Genomic DNA, 24,751 nt, shown 5'->3' with positions numbered 1-24,751 from the left:
GGTGTCTAGCAGCTTAGGCTGATAGATAATGGTAGCTTAGCAGAGCAGCTTAGGCTGAACTAGGAGACGTGTGAAGCTACTACAGTACCACTTAGTGTCATATGCACAATATCATAAGAAAACACAATACACAGTTATACTAAAAATAAAGGTACTTTATTTTTATGACAATATGCCAAAGTATCTTAGAGTGTACCCTCAGTGAGAGGATAGGAAATATACACAAGATATATATACACAATAGCAAAAATATGCAGTATAGTCTTAGAAAACAGTGCAAACAATGTATAGTTACAATAGGATGCAATGGGGAAACATAGGGATAGGGGCAACACAAACCATATACTCCAAAAGTGGAATGCGAACCACGAATGGACCCCAAACCTATGTGACCTTGTAGAGGGTCGCTGGGACTATTAGAAAATAGTGAGAGTTAGAAAAATAACCCTCCCCAAGACCCTGAAAAGTGAGTGCAAAGTGCACTAAAGTTCCCCTAAGGACAAAAGAGTAGTGTTAGAGGAATAATGCAGGAAAGACACAAACCAGCAATGCAACAACTGTGGATTTCCAATCTAGGGTACCTGTGGAACAAGGGGACCAAGTCCAAAAGTCACAAGCATGTCGGAGATGGGCAGATGCCCAGGAAATGCCAGCTGCAGGTGCAAAGAAGCTTCGACTGGACAGAAGAAGCTGAGGTTTCTGCAGGAACAAAAAGGGCTAGAGACTTCCCCTTTGGTGGACTGATCCCTCTTGCCTTGGAGAGTCGTGCAGAAGTGTTTTCCCGCCGGAAGAACGCCAACAAGCCTTGCTACACGCAAATCGTGCGTTTGGCGTTTTTGGACGCTGCTGGGGCCCAGGAGGGACCAGGAGGTCGCAAATTGGACCTGCAGAGAGAAGGAACGTCGAGCAAGACAAAGAGCCCTCACTGAAGCAGGTAGCACCCGGAGAAATGCCAGAAACAGGCACTACGAGGATGCGTGAAACGGTGCTCGCCGAAGTTGCACAAAGGAGTCCCACGTCGCCGGAGACCAACTTAGAAAGTCGTGCAATGCAGGTTAGAGTGCCGTGGACCCAGGCTTGGCTGTGCACGAAGGATTTCCGCCGGAAGTGCACAGGGGCCGGAGCAGCTGCAAAGTCGCGGTTCCCAGCAATGCAGCCCAGCGAGGTGAGGCAAGGACTTACCTCCACCAAACTTGGGCTGAAGAGTCACTGGACTGTGGGGGTCACTTGGACAGCGTCGCTGGATTCGAGGGACCTCGCTCGTCGTGCTGAGAGGAGACCCAAGGGACCGGTAATGCAGCTCTTTGGTGCCTGCGGTTGCAGGGGGAAGATTCCGTCGACCCACAGGAGATTTCTTCGGAGCTTCTGGTGCAGAGAGGAGGCAGGCTACCCCCACAGCATGCACAAGCAGGAAAACAGTCGAGAAGGCGGCAGGATCAGCGTTACAGAGTTGCAGTAGTCGTCTTTGCTACTATGTTGCAGGTTTGCAGGCTTCCAGCGCGGTCAGCGGTCGATTCCTTATCAGAAGGTGAAGAGAGAGATGCAGAGGAACTCGGCTGAGCTCATGCATTCGTTATCTAAAGTTTCCCCAGAGACAGAGACCCTAAATAGCCAGAAAAGAGGGTTTGGCTACCTAGGAGAGAGGAAAGGCTACTAACACCTGAAGGAGCCTATCAGCAGGAGTCTCTGACGTCACCTGGTGGCACTGGCCACTCAGAGCAGTCCAGTGTGCCAGCAGCACCTCTGTTTCCAAGATGGCAGAGGTCTGGAGCACACTGGAGGAGCTCTGGACACCTCCCAGGGGAGGTGCAGGTCAGTGGTCACTCCCCTTTCCTTTGTCCAGTTTCGCGCCAGAGCAGGGGCTAAGGGGTCCCTGAACCGGTGTAGACTGGCTTATGCAGAATTGGGCACATCTGTGCCCAACAAAGCATTTCCAGAGGCTGGGGGAGGCTACTCCTCCCCTGCCTTCACACCATTTTCCAAAGGGAGAGGGTGTCACACCCTCTCTCAGAGGAAGTTCTTTGTTCTGCCATCCTGGGCCAGGCCTGGCTGGACCCCAGGAGGGCAGCTGCCTGTCTGAGGGGTTGGCAGCAGCAGCAGCTGCAGAGAAACCCCAGGAAGGGCAGTCTGGCAGTACCAGGGTCTGTGCTACAGACCACTGGGATCATGGAATTGTACCAACAATGCCAGGATGGCATAGAGGGGGCAATTCCATGATCATAGACATGTTACATGGCCATATTCGGAGTTACCATGGTGAAGCTACATATAGGTAGTGACCTATATGTAGTGCACGCGTGTAATGGTGTCCCCGCACTCACAAAGTTCAGTGAATTGGCTCTGAACAATGTGGGGGCACCTTGGCTAGTGCCAGGGTGCCCTCACACTAAGTAACTTTGCACCTAACCTTTACCAGGTAAAGGTTAGACATATAGGTGACTTATAAGTTACTTAAGTGCAGTGTAAAATGGCTGTGAAATAACGTGGACGTTATTTCACTCAGGCTGCAGTGGCAGGCCTGTGTAAGAATTGTCAGAGCTCCCTATGGGTGGCAAAAGAAATGCTGCAGCCCATAGGGATCTCCTGGAACCCCAATACCCTGGGTACCTCAGTACCATATACTAGGGAATTATAAGGGTGTTCCAGTAAGCCAATGTAAATTGGTAAAAATGGTCACTAGCCTGTCAGTGACAATTTGGAAAGAAATGAGAGAGCATAACCACTGAGGTTCTGATTAGCAGAGCCTCAGTGAGACAGTTAGTCACTACACAGGTAACACATTCAGGCACACTTATGAGCACTGGGGCCCTGGGTTACCAGGGTCCCAGTGACACATACAACTAAAACAACATATATACAGTGAAAAATGGGGGTAACATGCCAGGCAAGATGGTACTTTCCTACACAACCCCCCCCCCCCAAACGAAGGACAATAAGACTAGCCATTACCTGATGAGTCTTCATTGTCTAAGTGGAAATATCTGGAGAGTCCATCTGCATTGGAGTGGCTACTCCCAGGTCTATGTTCCACTGTATAGTCCATTCCCTGTAGGGATATGGACCACCTCAACAATTTAGGATTTTCACCTTTCATTTGTTTTAGCCAAAGTAGAGGTTTGTGGTCTGTCTGAACAATGAAGTGAGTGCCAAACAGGTATGGCCTCAACTTCTTCAGAGCCCAGACCACAGCAAAGGCCTCCCTCTCAATGGCAGACCAACGCTTTTCTCTAGGGGTCAACCTCCTACTAATAAAAGCAACAGGTTGATCCTGGCCCTCAGAATTAAGTTGTGATAGGACTGCCCCTACTCCTAATTCAGATGCATCAGTTTGGACATAGAATTTTTTAGAGTAACAAGGGCTTTTCAGGACAGGTGCAGAGCACATGGCCTGCTTCAGCTCCTCAAAAGCTTTCTGACAGCTTGCTGTCCATAATACCTTTTTAGGCATTTTCTTGGATGTGAGGTCATTAAGAGGGGCTGCAATGGAGCCATAGTTCTTAATGAACCTCCTGTAATACCAAGTGAGGCCTAGAAAGGCTCTCACCTGAGTCTGAGTGGTAGGGGGAACCCAATCAATAATAGTTTGGATTTTCCCCTGAAGTGGTGCAATCTGTTCCCCACCAACAAGGTGTCCCAGATAAACCACCTTACCCTGCCCTATCTGGCACTTTGAAGCCTTGATAGTGAGGCCTGCCTTTTGCAGGGCCTCTAAAACTTTCCAAAGGTGGACCAGGTGATCATCCCAGCTGGAGCTAAAGACAGCTATATCATCCAAATATGCTGCACTGAAAGCTTCCAGCCCTTGCAGGACTGTGTTCACCAACCTCTGAAAAGTGGCAGGTGCATTTTTCAAACCAAAAGGCATTACAGTAAACTGGTAATGTCCTCCAATTGTAGAAAATGCAGTCTTAGGTTTAGCATCTTCTGATAATTTGATCTGCCAATACCCTGCAGTCAAATCAAAAGTGCTTAGATACTTGGCAGATGCCAGTGTATCTATGAGCTCATCTGCCCTGGGTATAGGGTGAGCATCAGTTTTGGTTACCAAGTTGAGACCTCTATAGTCTACACAAAACCGCATTTCCTTCTTTCCATCTTTAGAATTGGGTTTTGGTACCAGTACCACAGGAGAAGCCCATGGACTGTCAGAGTGCTCAACCACTCCTAGTTCCAACATTTTCTGAACTTCTTGCTTTATGCAGTCCCTGACATGGTCAGGCTGCCTATAGATCTTACTTTTGACAGGTAAACTGTCTCCAGTATCTATAGTGTGCTCACACCAAGAAGTGGTGCCTGGCACAGTAGAGAAGAGTTCTGAAAATTGTCCTAGGAGATTTATGCAATTATCTTTCTGCTCAGCAGTAAGACAATCAGCCAAAACTACACCTTCCACAAGAGCATCTTGTTCTGTGGAAGAGAAGAGATCAGGTAGAGGATCACTGTCTTCTTCCTGTCCCTCATCTGTTGCCATGAGCAGTGTGAGATCAGCCCTGTCATAGTAGGGTTTCAGGCGGTTGACATGGAGCACCCTAAGGGGACTCCTGGCAGTGCCTAAGTCAACCAAGTAGGTGACTTCACCCTTCTTTTCAACAATTGTGTGGGGTCCACTCCATTTATCTTGGAGTGCTCTTGGGGCCACAGGCTCCAAGACCCACACTTTCTGCCCTGGTTGGTACTGAACCAAAACAGCCTTCTGATCATGCCATTGCTTCTGGAGCTCTTGGCTGGCCTGAAGGTTTTTACTGGCCTTTTTCATGTACTCAGCCATCCTTGATCTGAGGCCAAGTACATAGTCCACAATATCCTGCTTAGGAGCTTTTAAAGGTTGTTCCCAACCCTCCTTTACAAGTGTGAGTGGACCCCTAACAGGGTGTCCAAAAAGAAGTTCAAAGGGGCTGAAGCCCGCTCCTTTCTGGGGTACCTCCCTGTAGGCAAAAAGGAGGCATGGTAGAAGGATATCCCATCTCCTGCGGAGTTTTTCAGGGAGTCCCATAATCATGCCTTTGAGAGTTTTATTAAATCTCTCCACCAGTCCATTTGTTTGTGGATGATAGGGTGTTGTGAACTTGTAAGTTACACCACACTCCTTCCACATGGCCTTTAAGTATGCAGACATGAAATTGCTTCCTCTGTCTGATACTACTTCCTTTGGGAAGCCCACCCTGGAAAATATTCCCAGGAGGGCCTTTGCCACTGCAGGAGCTGTAGTGGTCCTTAAAGGAATAGCTTCAGGATATCTTGTGGCATGGTCCACTACAACCAAGATAAACCTATTGCCTGAAGCAGTAGGAGGGTCAAGGGGGCCAACTATGTCAACCCCTACCCTTTCAAAGGGAACCCCAACCACAGGCAGTGGGATAAGGGGTGCCTTTGGAGTGCCACCTGTCTTGCCACTGGCTTGACAGGTTTCACAGGACTTACAAAATTCTTTTGTGTCCTCAGACATCCTAGGCCAATGAAACAATGGTACCAATCTGTCCCAAGTTTTCATTTGACCCAGGTGACCAGCTAAGGGAATGTCATGTGCCAGTGTTAGGAGGAACTTTCTGTACTCCTGAGGAATCACTAATCTCCTGGCAGCTCCAGGTTTAGGATCCCTATGCTCAGTGTACAAGAGGTTGTCCTCCCAGTAAACTCTGTGAGAGTCACTGACATCCCCATTAGCCTGTTTGACAGCTTGCTGTCTGAGACCCTCTAATGTGGGACAGGTTTGCTGTGCCACACTCAGCTCCTCCCTGGCAGGCCCCCCTTCACCCAAAAGCTCAGCAGTGTCTGCTTCCAGCTCCTCTGGTGTAGGTTCTGCACAGGGAGGGAATTCTTCTTCCTCAGAAGTAGAATCCACTGTAGAGGGAGGGATAGTAGGAAGTGGTTTGCTTCTACTAGCCCTAGCTTTAGGGAGCACTTGGTCCATTGTTCCAGGATCCAAGCTTCCCTGTCCTTTTTGCTTTTTGGCCTGAGCCCTTGTCAAAGCAAAAATATGCCCTGGGATGCCCAGCATTGCTGCATGGGCCTCCAACTCCACATCTGACCAAGCTGATGTCTCCAAATCATTCCCTAATAGACAGTCTACAGGTAAATCTGAAGCTACCACAACTTTCTTTGGACCAGTTACCCCCCCCCCAGTTGAGATTTACAACAGCCATGGGGTGGCTTTGTGTTATGTTGTGAGCATCGGTTACTTGGTACTGGTGTCCAAGTATGTGTTGTTCAGGGTGCACCAGTTTCTCAATCACCATTGTGACACTGGCACCTGTGTCCCTGTAGGCCTGGACCTCAACACCATTTATTAGGGTTAGTTGCTTGTACTTCTCCAAGTTATGGGGGCAAGCAACCAAAGTGGCTAAATCAATAGCCCCTTCAGAGACTAAAGTAGCCTCTGTGGTCTCCCTAATCAGACCAACCCCAACTAAATTACCAAAAGTGAGCCCAGCTACTCCCTTGGATTGGCTATTAGTAGGTTTGCTCCCACCACCACTGCTATTAGTAGGGACACTAGGTGTAGCAGTAGGGGTTGTAGTGGTAGGAGCTGTGGTGCCTTTCTTTGGACAACTGGGATCTGTTGTCCAATGGCCTTTTATTTTACATAAATAGCACCATGGTTTCTTTTCCTTGTTCTGATTAAAGGAGGATTTGGACCCACCACCCCCACCAGAGTGTTTTTGTGGGCCTGATGAAGACTCATTTTTAGATTTGTCCCCACCCTTGTCAGAAGACTTACCATCCTTCTTTTTGTTGCCATCTTTGTCACCCCCTGTATGAACTTTTCTGTTCACTCTTGTTCTGACCCATTTGTCTGCCTTCTTTCCCAATTCTTGGGGAGAGGTCAGATCAGAGTCCACCAAGTACTGGTGCAACAAATCAGACACACAATTATTAAGAATATGCTCTCTCAGGATCAAGTTATACAGGCTGTCATAATCAGTAACTTTACTGCCATGTAACCACCCCTCCAAGGCCTTCACTGCCTGGTCAATGAAATCAACCCAGTCTTGTGAAGACTCCTTTTTGGTCTCTCTGAACTTTATCCTGTACTGTTCAGTGGTTAAGCCATAACCATCCAGGAGTGCATTCTTAAGAACTTGGAAATTATTAGCATCATTTTCTTTTACAGTAAGGAGCCTATCCCTACCTTTTCCAGTAAATGATAGCCATAGGATAGCAGCCCACTGCTTTTGAGGGACATCCTGTACAGCACAGGCCCTCTCAAGTGCAGCAAACCACTTGTTAATGTCATCCCCCTCCTTATAAGGGGGAACTATCTTGTGCAGATTCCTGGAATCATGCTCTTTTGCAGGATGACTATGGGGAATACTGCTGCTGCCACCATGGGTATCTAAACCCAACTTCTGTCTTTCCTTCTCTAATTCTAAAGACTGTCTATCCAAATCCAGCTGTTGCTTCTTGAGCTTCAGTCTGGTTTGTTCCACTCTCAATCTATTGAGCTCCCTTTCTAACAATCTGTCATCAGGGTGGGTGGGAGGGACATTTCTAGATACAGAGGTATGATGGGAATGAACAGAAGGAGACCTGTCCCTTACAGAGGGCACCCTAACAGCTTGGCTACCAGTATAATGTGAGAGCACACCATCAGTATGGTGTGATTCAACCTCTGTACCAACTATGCTAGACTGTCTAGTAATGGGCAGGCTGAGAAGTTTCTTTCCTGAATCTTTTCCTGGGGGAGTCCCTGGATCAGATTGAGAACCATTAGCTACTTTCTCCACAGATTGGGCACTTATGGCCTTATCCTGTACTCTAAGCATATTAATTAACAGTTCCAAGGAAGGATTCTTCCCTACACTCAAACCTCTCTCTATGCAGAGACTCCTTGCTCCTTTCCAGCTAAGGTGATCATATGCAAGTTTGGACAGTTCAACATTTTTACCTGTGCCAGACATTTTTAGAGAGAGTTAAAGTGATAGAAAAAGAGAAAAAAGTTTCCAGAACTTTTTGGAAAGACAGAAAAAAACTTTTTAAACTTTTAAGAACTTTTTGAAAGTTTTTAGAAGTACTTTTCAGCACTTAGAAAAGAGTGAAAAGAGGAAATGCAAAACTTTTTGGCTATGTGTATATACACTGACCTTGTTTTGTATATTTTTCTCTTATGAAAAGTACCATGACAAGAGTGGTAAGTAGTCTCAAGCACTTATCCCACCACTGCACAACCAATGTAGGAGGCTGGACTGGCTTGTAGTGAGTACCAAGGGGTACTTGCACCTTGCACCAGGCCCAGTTATCCCTTATTAGTGTATAGGGTGTCTAGCAGCTTAGGCTGATAGATAATGGTAGCTTAGCAGAGCAGCTTAGGCTGAACTAGGAGACGTGTGAAGCTACTACAGTACCACTTAGTGTCATATGCACAATATCATAAGAAAACACAATACACAGTTATACTAAAAATAAAGGTACTTTATTTTTATGACAATATGCCAAAGTATCTTAGAGTGTACCCTCAGTGAGAGGATAGGAAATATACACAAGATATATATACACAATAGCAAAAATATGCAGTATAGTCTTAGAAAACAGTGCAAACAATGTATAGTTACAATAGGATGCAATGGGGAAACATAGGGATAGGGGCAACACAAACCATATACTCCAAAAGTGGAATGCGAACCACGAATGGACCCCAAACCTATGTGACCTTGTAGAGGGTCGCTGGGACTATTAGAAAATAGTGAGAGTTAGAAAAATAACTCTCCCCAAGACCCTGAAAAGTGAGTGCAAAGTGCACTAAAGTTCCCCTAAGGACAAAAGAGTAGTGTTAGAGGAATAATGCAGGAAAGACACAAACCAGCAATGCAACAACTGTGGATTTCCAATCTAGGGTACCTATGGAACAAGGGGACCAAGTCCAAAAGTCACAAGCAAGTCGGAGATGGGCAGATGCCCAGGAAATGCCAGCTGCAGGTGCAAAGAAGCTTCGACTGGACAGAAGAAGCTGAGGTTTCTGCAGGAACGAAAAGGGCTAGAGACTTCCCCTTTGGTGGACGGATCCCTCTCGCCTTGGAGAATCGTGCAGAAGTGTTTTCTCGCCAGAAGGACGCCAACAAGCCTTGCTACACGCAAATCGTGCGTTTGGCGTTTTTGGACGCTGCTGGGGCCCAAGAGGGACCAGGAGGTCGCAAATTGGACCTGCAGAGAGAGGGGACGTCGAGCAAGACAAAGAGCCCTCACTGAAGCAGGTAGCACCCGGAGAAATGCCAGAAACAGGCACTACGAGGATGCGTGAAACAGTGCTTGCCGAAGTTGCACAAAGGAGTCCCACGTCGCCGGAGACCAACTTAGAAAGTCGTGCAATGCAGGTTAGAGTGCCGTGGACCCAGGCTTGGCTGTGCACGAAGGATTTCCGCCGGAAGTGCACAGGGGCCGGAGCAGCTGCAAAGTCGCGGTTCCCAGCAATGCAGCCCAGCGAGGTGAGGCAAGGACTTACCTCCACCAAACTTGGGCTGAAGAGTCACTGGACTGTGGGGGTCACTTGGACAGCGTCGCTGGATTCAAGGGACCTCGCTCGTTGTGCTGAGAGGAGACCCAAGGGACCGGTAATGCAGCTCTTTGGTGCCTGCGGTTGCAGGGGGAAGATTCCGTCGACCCACGGGAGATTTCTTCGGAGCTTCTGGTGCAGAGAGGAGGCAGGCTACCCCCACAGCATGCACAAGCAGGAAAACAGTCGAGAAGGCGGCAGGATCAGCGTTACAGAGTTGCAGTAGTCGTCTTTGCTACTATGTTGCAGGTTTGCAGGCTTCCAGCGCGGTCAGCGGTCGATTCCTTATCAGAAGGTGAAGAGAGAGATGCAGAGGAACTCGGCTGAGCTCATGCATTCGTTATCTAAAGTTTCCCCAGAGACAGAGACCCTAAATAGCCAGAAAAGAGGGTTTGGCTACCTAGGAGAGAGGAAAGGCTACTAACACCTGAAGGAGCCTATCAGCAGGAGTCTCTGACGTCACCTGGTGGCACTGGCCACTCAGAGCAGTCCAGTGTGCCAGCAGCACCTCTGTTTCCAAGATGGCAGAGGTCTGGAGCACACTGGAGGAGCTCTGGACACCTCCCAGGGGAGGTGCAGGTCAGGGGAGTGGTCACTCCCCTTTCCTTTGTCCAGTTTCGCGCCAGAGCAGGGGCTAAGGGGTCCCTGAACCGGTGTAGACTGGCTTATGCAGAATTGGGCACATCTGTGCCCAACAAAGCATTTCCAGAGGCTGGGGGAGGCTACTCCTCCCCTGCCTTCACACCATTTTCCAAAGGGAGAGGGTGTCACACCCTCTCTCAGAGGAAGTTCTTTGTTCTGCCATCCTGGGCCAGGCCTGGCTGGACCCCAGGAGGGCAGCTGCCTGTCTGAGGGGTTGGCAGCAGCAGCAGCTGCAGAGAAACCCCAGGAAGGGCAGTCTGGCAGTACCAGGGTCTGTGCTACAGACCACTGGGATCATGGAATTGTACCAACAATGCCAGGATGGCATAGAGGGGGCAATTCCATGATCATAGACATGTTACATGGCCATATTCGGAGTTACCATGGTGAAGCTACATATAGGTAGTGACCTATATGTAGTGCAGGCGTGTAATGGTGTCCCCGCACTCACAAAGTTCAGTGAATTGGCTCTGAACAATGTGGGGGCACCTTGGCTAGTGCCAGGGTGCCCTCACACTAAGTAACTTTGCACCTAACCTTTACCAGGTAAAGGTTAGACATATAGGTGACTTATAAGTTACTTAAGTGCAGTGTAAAATGGCTGTGAAATAACGTGGACGTTATTTCACTCAGGCTGCAGTGGCAGGCCTGTGTAAGAATTGTCAGAGCTCCCTATGGGTGGCAAAAGAAATGCTGCAGCCCATAGGGATCTCCTGGAACCCAATACCCTGGGTACCTCAGTACCATATACTAGGGAATTATAAGGGTGTTCCAGTAAGCCAATGTAAATTGGTAAAAATGGTCACTAGCCTGTCAGTGACAATTTGGAAAGAAATGAGAGAGCATAACCACTGAGGTTCTGATTAGCAGAGCCTCAGTGAGACAGTTAGTCACTACACAGGTAACACATTCAGGCACACTTATGAGCACTGGGGCCCTGGGTTACCAGGGTCCCAGTGACACATACAACTAAAACAACATATATACAGTGAAAAATGGGGGTAACATGCCAGGCAAGATGGTACTTTCCTACACTTTTCTGTTGGATACTGGTGCTACAAAGAGTTCTATTATGCACTCAAAACTCCCTGGCGCATCTTTGTCTGTCGAGATGAATGTTTCAGTAGGTTTTTCTGGCGCCCCGGTTAGGAACCCGATTTCTAGTCCTATGTCCCTTTCTGTTGGACCTTGTGAATTGGAAGCACCCCTTATTCTGACGACAGGTTGTGGTGAAAACTTGTTAGGATTGGATTTGTTGAAAAGATTGTATGCAACATTATATTGTTCTCCTTCGGGAGTACAACTTACACTGGGTAGGAAAATGGTCTCTCCAATGTATTTGTCGAAGGATAAACTTCCGTCCGAATTGTCGTTTCTTCCTGATATCATTTGGGCTACTGGTCCTAATGATGTGGGTCTTTTGGAAATACCGCCTTATGTTGTGACATTGAAAGCCAATGTTAAATTACCACGCATTCAACAATACAAGATCTCTAGTGAAGGTGAAAAGGCGTTGCTAGCGATCATTTATGATTTAATTGAAAAAGATGTAATTGAAGAGACAAGAGGCAACGTTTGTAATGGTCCTGTTCTGCCTGCTTTGAAACGTACTGACCCCTCTAAGCCACCTGTTTACAGGTTCGTGATTGATCTTAGAGAGGTAAATAAAATAGTTGTGCCACAGTTTCCAGTTGTTCCTGATATCACTGCCATATTAACTATGATTCCAGCTTCCGCCACCTGGTTCTCGGTGATTGACTTAAAGAATGTTTTCTTCAGCATCCCGATTGCCGAGGAGAGCAGGGATATTTTTGGCTTCAGTTTAGGAGGCCGAAGTTTCCGCTTCAAACGCGCTCCTCAAGGCTACTGTGAAAGTCCATCAATATATAGTCAGGCTTTAAAAACACAGCTTGATGCAATTGTTTTACCTGACGGCGCTACCCTCATTCAGTACATTGATGATTTGCTAGTCGCTACAGATACTGAAGAGATTTGTAAAGAAGCCACCTTGTTGTTGCGTCATTTGTCTGATTTACATCACAAAGTGTCCCTTTCAAAACTGCAATATTGTCGATAAGAAGTGACCTACTTAGGTCATCTCTTATCGAAGGAGGGAAGGAAACTGACCTCAGAAAGAATTCAGGCAATTGCTAAATTGAGTGTGCCAAGGACACAGAGAGAAGTACGTGCTTTCTTGGGCATTACATCATACTGCAGACAATGGATACCGAATTTTTCTTTGCTGGCCAAACCTTTGGTAGCATTGACCTATAAAGATACACCGAATCCCGTTCCGTGGTCTGAAGATTGTCAGAAAAGTTTTTCCGAATTGCGTAATGCATTGTGTTCTGCTCCTGTGTTGGGTACCCCCGACTACAGTAAGCCCTTTACACTGTATGTCCATGAGAGAGAGGGTTGTGCATTGTCAGTGCTGACACAGTCTTTTGGAGACAAGCAGCGCCCATGCGCATATTTTTCATCGACTTTGGATCCTGTAGCTAAAGCATTGCCGAGTTGCTTGAGAGCCACAGCGTCAGCAGCTGTTTCTATTCGACAGTCTGCTGGGTTAGTGATGAATAATATGTTGATTGTGATGGTTCCACATGCAGTGGACACGTTGTTAAACAGGACCAAGACACAGCATTTAACTAGTGCTCGATTGTCAGGTTACGAGTTGACACTGTTAGCGAGTCATGTGCACATAAAGAGGTGCAATACGTTGAATCCAGCCACGTTATTGCCGATTTCAGTAGAAACAGATGATGTTGAACAACATGATTGTTTTCTTAGGACAGAAGAAGAAACGAAAGGGAGAGTAGATCTTAAAGATACTCCTCTTGTAAAGTGTGATGGTACCTTATGGGTGGATGGTTCATGCTTCAAGCTTCCGAATGGTGATACGACTGCAGCATATGCTGTCACAACTTTGCATACGATTGTTGAAGCTGTACGTATACCACATAATTCAGCTCAAGCAGCAGAGCTGATTGCACTTACGAGAGCGTGTGCGTTATCAAAAGGAATGAAAGTGACCATATATACCGACAGCCAGTATGCGTTTGGTGTGGCCCATAGTTTTGGACGATTGTGGAAAGAACGTAGGTTCCTGACTTCGCATGGAACTAAAATTCAGCATGGTCAGTTGGTGAATGAGCTTCTTGAGTCACTGACCTTGCCATTACAAGTTGCGATTGTGAAATGCAGTGCACACAAGAAGGTTACTGATGATGTCGGTCGTGGCAATGCATTTGCTGACAAAATCGCAAAAGAAACAGCAAAAGATGTGATGAATCGAATGTATGTTGCAGGCCCCGCAAGATGGGTTGGTGACGTTGGAATGTGTGAAGATACGATAGAGGGTGTGAAGTCTCTTCAAGCTGAAGCTTCAGAGAAAGAGTTGAATGTGTGGAAAGAAAGTACGGGTAAATTGGATGAAAATGGTTGTTGGGTTGACTTGTCAGAACATCAGCGATGGTTGTTACCCGATGCGTATGTGCTTGCAGGGGTGACAATGGCTCATGGAATGGCCCATATCAGTGTGAAAGGGATTTGTAAGTTGTTGGCTCCAGTATGGCAAAATGCTGGAATTCCTAAATGTGCAGAGAATGTGGTCAAGAATTGCATGGTGTGTCTGAAATACAATCCTGGTAGGGGAACCCCAACTCCAGGTGGTCATTTTGCGCCTCCAACGTATCGGTTCGAGGTTTTGCAGCTAGATTTCATCCACATGGAAAGGTGCAACAATCTGAAATAGGTACTCGTTGTTGTTTGTGCCTTTTCAAGATGGGTAGAAGCATATCCCTTAAAAGACAACACTGCCTTATCCACAGCTAAAGCCCTTGCCAAAGAATTCTTCCCTAGGTTTGGAATGCCGAGAATGGTCTGGAGTGATAATGGGAGTGAATTTGTGGGTCGAGTGATGAAAAAAGTATGTGAGGGGCTAGGTATCCAGCAAAAATTCCACGCTGCAAATCACCCCCAATCAGCTGGACTAGTAGAGTGCTATAATGGCACGCTAAAACTGAAGTTGGCAAAGATACAAGCGAGCTCTGGTCTTAAATGGCCTGACGCTCTGCCTTTAGCACTCCTATCAACAAGAATGACTGTGCATTCGCGAGTGGGACTTAGTCCCTATTAAATTGTGTTCGGCCGCCCGGCCAACATATGGGGAGTGCCAAGACCAACAAAATTCAGTGAGATCGAACACCCTGTACTGCTTGATTATTTGTATGAATTGACGGCTAAATTGCGTGTTCTACACCAACAGGTTCACGATACTCTGCCTCAGGTCTCTGAAGCTCCAGGACATCTTATCGATCCTGGATCATGGGTGCTGGTCAAGAACTTCCAGCGGACAAAGAATGACCAGCCCCATTGGACCGGCCCCCACCTCGTCCTTCTCTCAACAAGATCAGCTGTTCGAGTGGAAGGGAAAAAGAACTGGATCCACGGCGTACACTGCAAGAGGGTCCCTTTTCCTCTACCGTACGACCGGTGGGTCCAGGAGGGGATCGCTGACTCTGAGACTGAGACTGTGCCTCGTTTTTTGCCACTTAGCAATGCACGTGTAAAAGGAAAAATTTCTGAATGAGAAAGTGACAATAATTTGCAAGAAGCTGTGCCACCGTCAATTCGATTGAACACTACAGAGCCTGAACTCTTGTTCCAGAACCAGACAGTACCTGGAGAAAGCCGTTATAATTTGAGACCAAGAACTAAGGACAAATAAAAAAAAAATCCTGTTCCTTTGCTATTTTTTTTTTGAAAGTGCGGCTCTCTCATCTGAGAAACTTTCTTATTTTTGTTTTTTTTCTTTTCGAACCGCCATCCGGGTTCAGCTGTAGGGTCGTGGTTGCCCAAGTCTTTGGAGTGCAGCTGAAGACGTTAGGTCGACAGTTCCGGTCAGTCTAAGGGAGTTGCCCTGGACTGACAGAAGCATTCCCTAGCATAGAACACCCTACCACCGCGAGCAGCAATTAGAGAGGATGGAGTTTTTCAAGAATGAGAGACCTGCCAAACAGATGGATTTTAAAGCCAGAATGTCTATAATAATGACAAAGAAACGATTTTTGATATTATGTATTTTCATGTTGCTCAGTGTAATGACGTTTTTAATAGGATATGTTTTATTCTCTTTTCAAGTGACATTTGCACCCATTACACAGCCCATACCTCCTTCTACTGTTTCCTCGCATTCTTTTCACCCCCTGCCTGAACACGAATCTGCCAGAAGATTAGAATTTGTCAACAATTCATTCATTCAGCTTCTACACCAACACCAATTAGTAGTGAACACAACTAACTGTTGGGTGTGTGGTCTTATGCCTCATACTACTGATAAAGGTATCCCTTATCTGGTCCTGCCTTTCAGCCATAATGGTTCTGTGTGGGCATATAGAACGGTGTTCATATACGCGTATGAAGCCAACCCCCTACGTTCTGTGAAAGATAATCCTAAGAATAGTGCTCTAGCTAAGGGTATAGTAGATATGATTAGGGAAGATATTTCCTATGAGACTATCCCGAGAGATGAGACACTAGCATATATTGGATGGAACATAACATGATATGGAGTTACTCTGAGTGGGAACCAGCGAGCAAAGAGATCCTCCCCGATTTGGATTGTACCCCATCAGGGTCACCTATGTCTGCAAGGTAATGGCAAGAATCCCAGAGCTCAGTTAGGGAAAAGTATCTGCACTGAAACATATGTTTTTGCTTCTCAGACTTCTCCTTCGTTATTAGCAGCTAAGGGTACCTATTTCATCTGCCATAATAGAGCCTATACATGGTTGCCCCCTGACTTCTCAGGCACATGTTTTGTTTCGTTCCTGTTACCTCCCACCTACACGGCCGCGGCAGATTACCATAAGACAAGGATAGTTAGAGGTGTCATAAGTAAAGAAGACACTACAGGACAAGAATTTGGAGATTTCGTAAAGGGTTTTCTGCCGTTTTTGGGGTCCTATGGTTAACAGCAGGAACATAAGGCAATTGACAAGGGTGGTTGAATCCACGGTAGTTGAAACCGCCGGTGCCCTTAGTAATTTGACTGCTGAGCTCCAGTCGGATCGCCTTATGACTCTTCAGAACAGGGTCGCATTAGACGTCATACTTGCAGACCGAGGTGGGGTATGTAAAGTGATCCAATTAAGTTGTTGTGTTTTCATCCCAGATAACGCTCCGACAGTCTACCAGGCCATTTCCAAACTGCATAAGATCTCCGAATCTATTCACGTGGATAAAGGAGATTGGTCATTGATGGGGTGGTTCTGGGAGCTGATATCCGCCTGGGGATGGAAGACTCTGGTAGTCATTGGGATGATCTTAGCCATTCTTTTCCGGTCCTGTTTGTGTGTACAGTGTGCTTCTGCAATATGTGGCCACTGTGCTACATCGTGTGTAAGGAAACCTGTATCAAAAGACGAGCTAAGTAATAGGATGATGCTACAGCAACATCTCAACGACTTTATGAATATAGACCTGCACTCAGATTAGCGTGAGTATGGGTTATTGCCTATGTAAGGGCAAAAGGAGGGTCTGTGGTACTGAAAATTCTGGACCCGTGTTATAAACATCGTCGTATCACAACGATTTTGGTATCAGCAGACCGAGAATGATTAGAATAGTATGCACAAGCATTGTATTCATATTCAGGTGACGAAATCACCCGAATATCAGAGTTTCCGTCCTGAAACTCTGAGGTTCCATTTAAACGACAGCCATTTTGTGATTGCCCTCACATAGGCCAATGACTAATGCCGAAAACGAGTCTGAAGGACACGTACATCTTTGCTGACTCCTCTGTGACCTGGGCAAGCTGACTCCACTGCCTGAAGCCAAACCTGTTTTCCAGTTTCATTCCCAGTGGCCGAATGAGATTAGTATCAAGGCACAACACATCATAAAACCTTTAATCACACACAAACCATGCCTAATCTTACACACACCTGTCCCTTTTTCTTTCTTTATGACTTGCTTTACAAGGAGGAGGTGCATGTTTATATTGGGGGTCCGTCGATATCTGATGAAAGTACTGAACCTTGCCGGGTAATTGATTGAGGGCTGGACAAACTGAAATATGGCTTGTCATCATAACCCTGCTATTTCTTTGTGGTGAAAATATGTGAATGGTCAACTGTAAAATAAGGAATATTTGCCTAAAGCATAACATTTTGTATAAAAGAGAAGGTTAGCTTTGCAAGGGGAGCAGTCTCCTGAGAATATACACCGTGTTGAACTTCTAGGATACCTGTTACTGGCTGCAGCCAATAAACAAGACCTTTGACTTCACCAAGAAGACTCTGTGTTTCTGTAGTCTGAAACAGGAAGGACTCGAAGTCTTAGGGTTTGTTCCCTGGCACCACTGGGTTCTGAAAAACCCAGTACTTCAAGGGGTTGGCAGCAGCAGCACCTGCAGTGAAACCCCGGGAAAGGCAGTTTGGCAGTACCCAGGTCTGTGCTAGAGACTCGGGGATCATGGAATTGTCTCCCCAATGTCAGAATGGCATTAGGGTGACAATTCCATGATCTTAGACATGTTACATGGCCATGTTCGGAGTTACCATTGTGACGCTATACATAGGTAGTGACCTATGTATAGTGCACGCGTGAAATGGTGTCCCCGCACTCACAAAGTCTGGTGAATTTGTCCTGAACGATGTGGGGGCACCTTGGCTAGTGCCAGGGTGCCCACACACTAAGTAACTTAGCACCCAACCTTTACCAGGTGAAGGTTAGACATATAGGTCACTTATAAGTTACTTAAGTGCAGTGGTAAATGGCTGTGAAATAACGTGGACGTTATTTCACTCAGGCTGCAGTGGCAGGCCTGTGTAAGAATTGTCAGAGCTCCCTTTGGGTGGCAAAAGAAATGCTGCAGCCCATAGGGATCTCCTGGAACCCCCATACCCTGGGTACCCCAGTACCATATACTAGGGAATTATAAGGGTGTTCCAGTATGCCAATGTGAATTGGTGAAATTGGTCACTAGCCTGTTAGTGACAATTTAGAAAGCAGAGAGAGCATAACCACTGAGGTTCTGGTTAGCAGAGCCTCAGTGAGACAGTTAGTCATCACACAGGGAACACATACAGGGCACACTTATGAGCACTGGGGCCCTGGCTGGCAGGGTCCCAGTGACACATACACTAAAACAACATATATACAGTGAAATATGGGGGTAACATGCCAGGAAAGATGGTACTTTCCTACACAACCCCCCCTCCCCTCAAACGAAGGACAATAAGACTAGCCATGACCTGATGAGTCTTCATTGTCTAAGTGGAAATATCTGGAGAGTCCATCTGCATTGGAGTGGGAACTCCCAGGTCTATGTTCCACTGTATAGTCCATTCCCTGTAGAGATATGGACCACCTCAACAATTTAGGGTTTTCACCTTTCATTTGTTTTAGCCAAAGTAGAGGTTTGTAGTCTGTCTGAACAATGAAATGAGTGCCAAACAGGTATGGTTTCAACTTCTTCAGTGCCTAGACCACAGCAAAGGCCTCCCTCTCTATGGCAGACCAACGCTTTTCTCTAGGGGTCAACCTCATGCTGATAAAAGCAGCAGGTTGATCCTGGCCCTCAGTATTGAGTTGTGATAAGACTGCCCCTACTCATAATTCATATGCATCAGTTGAACAAGGAATTTCTTGGAGTAACATGGGCTTTTTAGGACAGGTGCAGTGCACATGGCCTGTTTCAGCTCCTCAAAAGCTTTATGACAGCTAGCTATCCACAATACCTTTTTAGGCATTTTCTTGGAAGTAAGGTCATTAAGTGGGGCTGCACAATGGAGCCATAGTTCTTAATGTACCTCCTGTAATACCCAGTGAGGCCTAAGAAGGCTCTCACCTGGGTCTGAGTTGTAGGGGGAACCCAATCCATGATAGTTTGGATTTTCCCCTGACGTGGTGCAATCTGTTCTCCACCTACCAGGTGTCCCAGATAAACCACTTTCCCCTGCCCTATCTGGCACTTTGAAGCCTTGATAGTGAGGCCTGCTTTTTGCAGGGCTTCCAAAACTTTCCATTGGTGGACCAGGTGATCATCCCAGGTTTAGTTAAAGACAGCTATATCGTCCAGATATGCTGCACTAAAAGACTCCAACCCCTGCAGGACTGTATTCACCAACCTCTGAAAAGTGGCAGGTGCATTTTTCAAACCAAAGGGCATTACTGTGAATTGGTAGTGCCCTCCAATGGTCGAAAATGCAGTTTTTGCTTTAGCAACCTCTGATAACTTGATCTGCCAATACCCTGCAGTCAAATCAAAGGTGCCTAGATACTTGGCAGATGCCAGTGTATCTATTAGCTCATCTGCCCTGGGTATAGGGTGAGCATCAGTTTTAGTTACCTGGTTGAGACCTCTGTAATCTACACAAAACCTCATCTTTTCCCATCTTTAGAGTGAGGCTTTGGTACAAGCACAACAGGAGAGGCCCATGGGCTTTCAGAATGTTCAACCACTCCTAGTTCAAGCATTTTCTGAACCTATTGTTTTATGCAGTCTCTGACGTGGTCAGGCTGCCGATAGATCTTACTTTTGACAGGCATGCTGTCTCCAGTATCTATAGTGTGCTCACACCAAGAAGTGGTGCCTGGCACAGTAGAAAAGTGTTCTGAAAATTGACCTAGGAGATTTATACAGTTGTCTTTTTGCTCAGCAGTAAGACAGTCTGCCAAAACTACACCTTCCACTAGAGCATCTTGTTCTGTGGAAGAGAAGAGATCAGGGAGAGGGTCACTCTCTTCTTCCTGTCCTTCATCTGTTGCCATGAGAAGGGTGAGATCAGCCCTGTCATAGTAGGGTTTTAGGTGATTGACATGGAGCACCCTAAGGGGACCCCTGGCAGTGCCCAAGTCAACCAAGTAGGTGACTTCTCCCTTCTTTTCAACAATGATGTGGGGTCCACTCCATTTGTCTTGGAGTGCTCTTGAGGCCACAGGCTCCAATACCCACACCTTCTGTCCTGGTTGGTAATGAATCAGAACATCCTTCTGGTCATGCCATTGCTTTTGGAGCTCTTGGCTGGCCTGAAGGTTTTTACTGGCCTTTTTCATGGACTCAGCCATTCTGGATCTTAGGCCGAGTACATAGTCCACTATGTCTTGCTTAGGAGCTTTTAAAGGTTGTTCCCAACCCTCCTTTACAAGTGTTAGGGGACCTCTTACAGGGTGTCCAAATAGGAGTTCAAAGGGGCTGAAGCCCACTCCTTTCTGGGGTACCTCCCTGTAAGCAAAAAGGAGGCAAGGTAACAGGACATCCCATCTCCTCCTGAGTTTTTCAGGGAGTCCCATTATCATTCCTTTGAGAGTTTTATTAAACCTCTCTACCAGTCCATTAGTCTGTGGATGATAAGGTGTGGTGAATTTGTATGTTTCACCACATTCCTTCCACATGGCCTTTGTAGGAGGCTGGACTGTCTTGTAGTGAGTACCAAGGGGTACTTACACCTTGCACAAGGCCCAGTTATCCCTTATTAGTATATAGGGTGTCTAGCAGCTTAGGCTGATAGATAATGGTAGCTTAGCAGAGCAGCTTAGGCTGAACTAGGAGACGAGTGAAGCTCCTACAGTACCACTAGTGTCACTTGCACAATATCATAAGAAAACACAATACACAGATATGCTAAAAATAAAGGTACTTTATTTTTATGACAATATGCCAAAGTATCTCAGAGTGTACCCTCAGTATGAGGATAGCAAATATACACAAGATATATGTACACAATACCAAAAATATGCAGTATAGTCTTAGAAAACAGTGCAAACAATGTATAATTACAATAGGATGCAATGGGGACACATAGGGATAGGGGCAACACAAACCATATACTCCAAAAGTGGAATGCGAACCACGAATGGACCCCAAACCTATGTGACCTTGTAGAGGGTCGCTGGGACTATTAGAAAATAGTGAGGGTTAGAAAAATAGCCCACCCCAAGACCCTGAAAAGTGAGTGCAAAGTGCACTAAAGTTCCCCAAAGGACATAGAAGTCGTGATAGGGGAGTTCTGCAGGAAAGACACAAACCAGCAATGCAACAACGATGGATTTCCAGTTGAGGGTACCTGTGGAACAAGGGGACCAAGTCCAAAAGTCACAAGCAAGTCGGAGATGGGCAGATGCCCAGGAAATGCCAGCTGTGGGTGCAAAGAAGCTGCTACTGGACAGTAGAAGCTGAGGATTCTGCAGGAACGACAAGGGCTAGAGACTTCCCCTTTGGAGGATGGATCCCTCACGCTGCAGAAAGTTGTGCAGACGTGTTTTCCCGCCAAAAGATGGCCAACAAGCCTTGCTAGCTGCAAATCGTGCGGTTAGGGTTTTTGGATGCTGCTGTTGCCCAGGAGGGACCAGGATGTCGCCAATTGCGTTTGCGGACAGAGGGGGCGTCGAGCAAGACAAGGAGCCCTCTCAGAAGCAGGCACCCCCTGCAGAAGTGCCAGAAGAGGCACTACGAAGAGGAGTGAAACGGTGCTCACCTGAAGTTGCACAAAGGAGTCCCACATCGCCGGAGGGCCACTTAGAAAGTCGTGCAATGTAGGTTAGAGTGCAGTGGACCCAGGCTTAGCTGTGCACAAAGGATTTCCACCGGAAGTGCACAGAGGCCAGAGTAGCTGCAAAAGTCGCGGTTCCCAGCAATGCAGTCTGGCGTGGGGAGGCACGGACTTACCTCCACCAAACTTGGACTGAAGAGTCACTGGACTATGGGAGTCACTTGGACAGAGTTGCTGGATTCAAGGGACCTCGCTCGTCGTGCTGAGAGGAGACCCAGGGGACAGGTGATGCAGTTCTTTGGTGCCTGCGGTAGCAGGGGGAAGATTCCGTCGACCCACGGGAGATTTCTTCGGAGCTTCTAGTGCAGAGAGGAGGCAGACTACCCCCACAGCATGCACCACCAGGAAAATAGTCGAGAAGGCAGCAGGATCAGCGTTAGAGAGTTGCAGTAGTCGTCTTTGCTACTTTGTTGCAGTTTTGCAGGCTTCCAGCGCGGTCAGCAGTCGATTCCTTGGCAGAAGGTGAAGAGAGAGATGCAGAGGAACTCTGATGAGGTCTTGCATTCGTTATCTAAGGAAATCCCCAAAGCAGAGACCCTAATTAGCCAGAAAAGAGGGTTTGGCTACTTAGGAGAGATGATAGGCTAGCAACACCTGAAGGAGCCTATCAGAAGGAGTCTCTGACGTCACCTGCAGGCCCTGGCCACTCAGAGCAGTCCAGTGTGCCAGCAGCACCTCTGTTTCCAAGATGGCAGAGGTCTGGAGCACACTGGAGGAGCTCTGGGCACCTCCCAGGGGAGGTGCACGTCAGGGGAGTGGTCACTCGCCTTTCCTTTGTCCAGTTTCACGTCAGAGCAGGGCTGAGGGGTCCCTGAACCGGTGTAGACTGGCTTATGCAGAAATGGGCACCATCTGTGCCCATGAAAGCATTTCCAGAGGCTGGGGGAGGCTACTCCTCCCATGCCTTCACACCATTTTCCAAAGGGAGAGGGTGTAACACCCTCTCTCTGAGGAAGTCCTTTGTTCTGCCATCCTGGGCCAGGCCTGGCTGGACCCCAGGAGGGCAGAAACCTGTCTGAGGGGTTGGCAGCAGCAGCAGCTGCAGTGAAACCCCTGAAAAGGCAGTTTGGCAGTACCAGGGTCTGTGCTACAGACCCTTGGGATCATGGGATTGCACCAACAATGCCAGGATGGCATAGAGGGGGCAATTCCATGATCTTAGACATGTTACATGGCCATATTCGGAGTTACCATTGTGAAGCTACTCATAGGTAGTGGCCTATGTAGTGCACGCGTGTAATGGTGTCCCCGCACTCACAAAGTCCGGGGAATTTGCCCTGAACAATGTGGGGGCACCTTGGCTAGTGCCAGGGTGCCCACACACTAAGTAACTTTGCATCTAACCTTTACCAGGTAAAGGTTAGACATATAGGTGACTTATAAGATACTTAAGTGCAGTGGTAAATGGCTGTGAAATAACGTGGACGTTATTTCACTCAGGCTGCAGTGGCAGGCCTGTGTAAGAATTGTCAGAGCTCCCTATGGGTGGCAAAAGAAATTCTGCAGCCCATAGGGATCTCCTGGAACCCGAATACCCTGGGTACCTCAGTACCATATACTAGGGAATTATAAGGGTGTTCCAGTATGCCAATGTGAATTGGTAAAATTGGTCACTAGCCTGTTAGTGACAATTTGGAAAGAAATGAGAGAGCATAACCCCTGAGGTTCTGGATAGCAGAGCCTCAGTGAGACAGTTAGTCTTAACACAGGCAACACAGTCAGGCACACTTATGAGCACTGAGGCCCTGGCTGGCAGGGTCCCAGTGACACATACACCTAAAACAACATATATACTCTGAAAAATGGGGGTAACATGCCAGGCAAGATGGTACTTTCCTACAGCCTTCAAGTATGCAGACATAAAGTTGCTACCCCTGTCTGATACAACCTCTTTTGGGAAACCCACCCGGAAAAGATTCCCAGGAGGGCTTTTGCCACTGCAGGTGCTGTAGTGGTCCTTAGAGGAATTGCTTCAGGATATCTTGTGGCATGGTTCACTACCACCAAGATAAACCTATTGCCTGAAGCAGTAGGAGGGTCAAGGGGGCCAACTATGTCAACCCCTACCCTTTCAAAGGGAACCCCAACCACAGGCAGTGGAATAAGGGGAGCCTTTGGGGTGCTACCAGTCTTGCCACTGGCTTGGCAGGTCACGCAGGACTTACAAAAATCCTTTGCGTCCTCTGACATCCTAGGCCAGTGAAACAGGGGGACAAGCCTTTCCCACGTTTTAATCTGACCCAAATGTCCAGCCAAGGGAATGTTGTGTGCCAGAGTTAGGAGGAACTCTCTGTATTGCAGGGGAATGACCAATCTCCTGGCTGCTCCAGGTTTTGGGTCCCTTGCCTCTGTTTACAAGAGGTTGTCCTCCCAGTAAACTCTATGTGAGTCACTGACATCCCCATTTTGCTGTTTGACAGCTTGCTGTCTTAGACCCTCTAATGTGGGACAGGATTGCTGTGCCACACTCAGATCCTCCCTGGCAGGCCCCCCTTCACCCTAAAGCTGAGCAGTGTCTGCTGCCAGCTCGTCCGGTGAAGGTTCTGCACAGGGGGGAAATTCTTCTTCCTCAGAAGTAGAATCATCTATAGAGGGAGGGCTAGTGGGTAGGGATTTACCCTTACTAACCCTAGCTTTAGGGAGCACTTGGTCCATTGTTCCAGGATCCAAGTCACCCTGTCCTTTTGCTTTTTGGCCTGAACCCTGGTTAAAGCAAAAATATGCCCAGGAATGCCCAGCATTGCTGCATGAGCCTCCAACTCCACTTCTGCACAAGCTGATGTCTCTAAATCATTCCCTAGTAGACAGTCTATAGGTAAATCTGAGGCAACCACAACTTTCTTTGGACCAGTAACCCCCCCCCCCCCCAGTTGAGATTCACAACAGCCATGGGGTGGCTAAGAGTGTTGTTATGATCCTCTGTCACTTGGTACTGGTGACCAAGTAGGTGTTGTTCAGGGTGTACCAGTTTCTCTATTACCATGGTCACACCTGCACCTGTGTCCCTGTAGGCCTGAACCTCAACACCATTGATTAGGGGAAGTTGCTTGTACTTATCCAT

Source organism: Pleurodeles waltl, chromosome 3_1 (assembly GCF_031143425.1).
Source record: "Pleurodeles waltl isolate 20211129_DDA chromosome 3_1, aPleWal1.hap1.20221129, whole genome shotgun sequence".
In the NCBI taxonomy this organism is placed as follows: Eukaryota; Metazoa; Chordata; class Amphibia; order Caudata; family Salamandridae; genus Pleurodeles; species Pleurodeles waltl.
Note: the sequence above shows the minus strand (reverse complement) of the source record.